Raw genomic sequence first — 5,000 nt, forward strand, 5'->3', positions numbered from 1 at the left:
AATCATAATTGCTGAAAGCAATAACATTATTATAATTATCAACATATTATAATCCATGGTATTCAGTATTATTAATTTTGTTCACTGCCTGTTGTAATACATAACTCCATATGAGCATTATTTGCGGTTACAAAACACTCTATTATATCTCATATATTATATGATTTAAAAAACAAAAACAAACGAAAAACAAAAACAAAACACGTCACGTTTTTTTATTCAAACCAGCAGCATTCGTCGCCGAGCCCATCCGGCATAGGCGTTGACAACGAAGAGAAGGTGACAAGAGAGATGAGTGAGTGGGGGCGGTGTTTGGTTCCAGTTGCCATCACCATCACCATCACCATCACCACCGTAGTGTGATGACTGTCGTCTGTGTGTCTGTCTGTCACACACACACTGCTTGCTCACTTAGTCAGTACTCACACCTCACCATCATTGACATGTACAGTACAATGGTGGTACTCATTCACGCAGTTTTAATCTTCTTCGTCGCAGTGAAAGGGCCAACATCTGCATAAGACGCAAAGAACAATTTACGCTAGAAAAGATAAAAGTACTGAATAAAGTTTACTTTTCCGATTCTATAAAGTTTTTTTTTTGTTTTGTTTATAATACTGGTAACCTCTCTGCTCATCTTGTTGGTAAGTTTGATCAATTTATTATTATTTTCGTTTTTGTTGTTTTATCAAAATGTTTATGTTATCAATTGTTTAAATATTTCCCCATGAATTTTTATAACTTTCAGAAAAAAAGGCATTTCAAAAACAAGCTTGAAAATTTGGTTGATGTGGGGAGAGTGTGTTTTAAAACTGAAATCATTTCTTTGGTGTTTTTTTTTTTTTGTTTGGTTTGTAGATGTTATTCTTCTTCTCCTCCTCCTCTTCCTCCTCCTCCTCCTCTTCTTCCTCCTCCTCCTCCTCCTCTTATACGGGTAATGGTAGCACATTTGACCGGTAATCAGAAGGTCTGAGGTTCGATCCCCAGTCGAGGTAGACCGATTTTTTGGGAAGGTTTCTTTTCTCTTCTATTTTTCTTTCTTGCGTTTTCTGGCACTTTTCATACACACTTGTTCAGATCTTTATCTTATACCAGTACCTGCTCCATCATTTCTTAATATAATTCTTAATTCACTTTTCGAGTTTTGAGACAGTGCGTCGCAAGTTTGCTGTATTGGAGTTTAAGAATTTACCCTCATTTTCCTCTACAAAATACATGATTTTAACCCGAGTTCCATATTATATTTGTCACCCGCCGTCCAAATGGACGTCCTTAATATTTCTCCCTTCTTCTTTCTGGATTTTAAAGGAATAAATTTATTTTGTTTTTGTTTTGTCTTTATTTGTTGTTCTTGGCCGAAGAAGGGTTTTGAGCCCGAAATGTTTCCTGTTTGGTATTTTGCTTAAAAAAAAACACTCTCCTTACTGGTCATTTTCAGTATTTTTCCCAAAAATGACAGGCTTTTCCTGTAGAAAAATTGATTTTTTAAAACTCAAACAAGCTCTCTACAAAACAACTTTATGTTCTTATTAAAGATCATTCTCCACAGTTTGTGATGTACAAAATAAATCTGAATAAGAATAAAAAATGTAGATATATTGTGTTGTAACAAATGTGACGATTTTGTTGCAGGTGGTAAGGAGAGGGTTAAGAAAATCAAAAAAAGAGTTACTAGATGAATATTGACATATCATATGTTGTGGATTGATGTAGAATTTATATAAATGTTATCAAAGAAATGTGGAAATTTTCACATACTTAACTCTCTCCTTACCAATCATTGTCAGTATGTTCCCAAAAATGGCAGGCTTACCCAGCAGAAAAAAAATTGATTTTTAAAACTCAAACAATCTCTCTACAAAACAACTTTATGTTCTTATTAGTTAAATAAAGATCATTCTTCAAAGTTTGTGATGTATAAAATAAATCTGAATAGGAAAAAATGTAGATATATTGTGTCGTAACAAATGTGACGATTTTGTTGCAGGTGGTAAGGACAGGGTTTAAGTTGTTCTATTCATTTTTATTTATTCCTTTTTTACAACCCACAGATTCTAGCAGCCTCGTATCACCTAGATATCTATTAAAAAATTTGGTCGGAAAACACGTCCAACATGTTATATTGATCGATTCAAATGACCCTCATCTTGTCAAAAACTCTCAAACCTGAGACTTCGCAAAGTCCCAGGTTTGAAGGGTTTTGGACAGACGAGATACTCGCTTTAATCAATTGATATTTGAAGGACGAGGTTTCCGGGCCAAATTTTTAATAAATGTATTTTTTTAAACCATCTCCTTACCACCTGCAGCAAAATCGTCACATTTGTTACGACACAGTATAGATAGTATGCACTTGGCTAAAAAGTTCACAACATTGCCATCCGGAAGTATAACGGACCAACACACAAAACTGTGTGTAACCATGAACGTTTATAGTCAGGTTAATACAGTTTAGTGAAAATTACTCATAAACGCGGATGGCAAAAAAAAAAAAAAAAACAATAACAAAGACGTGAGTGACGTCATCTTCGAACTATCAATAGATTTTTTAAAAATTCAGATTTATTTTGTACATCACAAACTTTGAAGAATGATCTTTGTCTAATTAATAAGAACATAAAGTTGTTTTGTAGAGAGATTGTTTTTGAGTGTTAAAAATTCCATTTTTCTGCTGAGTAAGCCTGTCATTTTGGGGAAAATACTGGAAATGATCAGTAAAGAAAGAGAGTTAAATAGAAAATTTGCGGTAATGTTGTTATGAGTAAATTATACGGTATTCGTTGGTTCTCAACGGCCGACAACTCGTGTCCTTCATGCTGTCTCCGTGTTGTCCCCGAGGAATCAATTTACACACATTACCCAATTACCCCCCCCCCCCCCCCTTTTTTTTTTTAACCAACTATTGGTAAATCGTCACATTCTTTACGATACAACCAACATTTTTATTTTTCAAAGTTCTTTTGTACATCATAAAATTTAAAGAAAATGAACAGTGTGTTGTAGAGCATGTTTTGCTAAAGAAATTGTGACCCAACGTCTCAAAACGGTATTAAGTCGGGATGATTAAGATGCTGAAAACTGAATTTGTAGTCAGAAATATCAGATTTGCTTTGAGTTTATATGTTTTATTGAGGAGAATGAATATCATACTCCAGAGTGCTAAATACCAATAATTCATATTTTTGACCAGTTCAGCTTTAACTTGACTTTTTAGCATCTGGTTCATCCCGACATAATACCATTTTGACACGCTGGGACACAATTATCTATGTATCGCAAGAACTTTACTGCCGTTATGTTTGAGTGATAAAAAAACTATATTTTTGTGTTAGTTGGGTGTGAAGTTTTTGGGGAAAATCCGAAAACGGCTGGTAAGGAAAGAGTTAAAGGAGGTCCGGTAGCTCAGATGGTAGAACACTCACTTCTTAGTGAAGTCAATATTTTTTTTTTCTATCCCCCTGTCCACCTAGCTGTGATTGGGTAGCTCGGACAGTTAGAATTGGCGGAAAGTACTTTGTGATAGACGAGCGCATTGTCCAAATTGTGGTATCAAGTAATTGAGCTTTTAAACAAATGAGTTTTATATAGCGCTACATCCACTAAATGTGCTAAAGCGCTTTACAAGGGGTCCCTGGTAAACAGCAACATTTAACATGTAGGACGGGACATACCTCCTGTTAGGCAATATTATAATTTTTCGGACAAAGACAACGCTCTTACGGCCAGGTACTCATTTTACACCTGAGTACGGTGAGAGAATGTGAGTAAAGAGTCTTTTCCAAGGACTCAACTATGCGCCGAGCGAGCGAGGCTCGAACCCACCAGGACCTTGCGATCCGAAAGCGAGTGTCATACCACAAGACCACATAGCCGCACTGACTAGGGATAATAGTGCAGTGCAGGCAGTGATTGGTTGGGTAGCTGGATCTGTGAAGAACTGACGGAAAATACGTTGTTGGAACGGACTTTTATCGTATTGTGCGGCTATGTAATTTGTGGTATGACACTCGCTTTCGGATCGGAAGATACTGGGTTCGAGCCTCACTCGCCCGGCGCATAGTTGAGTCCTTGGAAAAGGCTCTTTACTCACATTCTCTCACCGTACCTCACTGTAAGGTGAGCACCTGGCCGTTAACAGCGTTGTCTGTCCGAAAAAAAAATAATGTCGCCTAACATGCGTCATCCCTCGTCCTGCATGTTAAATGTTGCTGTTGACCAGGGACCCCTTTTATAGCGCTTTGAGCACATTTAGTGGATATTGCACTATATAAAAGCTCAATTTTTTTATTGATATGGTCCTCTTGGTGTCATGTGAGACTTTGGGGTCTAGTAATATATGACTGTCAAAATACTGACTGACCTGTGATGGGTCTGTGGTTTGAGTCCTGTCATGGTGGCGCCAAGTTGAGTCATTGGGAAAGGCTCTTTATTTACATTCCCTTAACATACTCAGGTGTAAAAAAGTAAAAACATGGCCCGTAATAACGTTGTCTGTATAACATTATAAAATTTGTGACCCGCCGCGTTAATCTGGTGTTATGTCCAAGCAAACTAGGTGCGGCTATGTCGTCTAGTGATATGCCACTCGCTTTCGGATCGGAAGGTCCTGGGTTTTAGCCTCGCTCGGGGCATACTCGAGTCCTTGGAGTAGGATCTTTACTCATATTTTCTCACCGTACTCAGGTGTAAAATGAGTACCTGGCCGTTAACAGTGTTTTCCCCTTCCCCCCAAAAAATGTAATATCGCCTAACAGGCGTCATGTCCCGTCCTACATGCTAGATGTTGTTGTTGGCCAGGGACCCCTTGTAAAGCGCTTTGAGCACATTTAGTGGATATTGCTCTATATTAAAGCTCAATTTAAAAAAAATCAACATTCTAAGCAGATACATATTTTCTTATCCTCTTTCTCTTTTCCACACCGTATTCAGTCTCCTCGATTTAATATATGTGACCCAACGTCTCAAAACGGTATTATGTCGGGATGGACCAGATGCTAAAA

The 5,000-nt window shown here is 37.4% G+C and overlaps 1 protein-coding gene across 1 annotated transcript in view; it reads left to right on the plus strand.

Annotated features, from left to right (window-relative positions):
- Window positions 1-440: 440 nt before the first annotated feature.
- LOC144981147 (uncharacterized) overlaps window positions 441-5,000 on the plus strand; it is a 132,649-nt gene continuing 128,089 nt past the window's right edge. The window contains exon 1 of the mRNA XM_078929295.1: window positions 441-644. The gene's annotated coding sequence lies outside the window, so the exon portion shown is untranslated. The remainder of the gene's footprint in view (window positions 645-5,000) is intronic.

This window comes from Berghia stephanieae, chromosome 10, assembly GCF_034508935.2.
Source record: "Berghia stephanieae isolate SIO BIC M18660-M18661 chromosome 10, UCSD_Bste_1.3, whole genome shotgun sequence".
In the NCBI taxonomy this organism is placed as follows: Eukaryota; Metazoa; Mollusca; class Gastropoda; order Nudibranchia; family Aeolidiidae; genus Berghia; species Berghia stephanieae.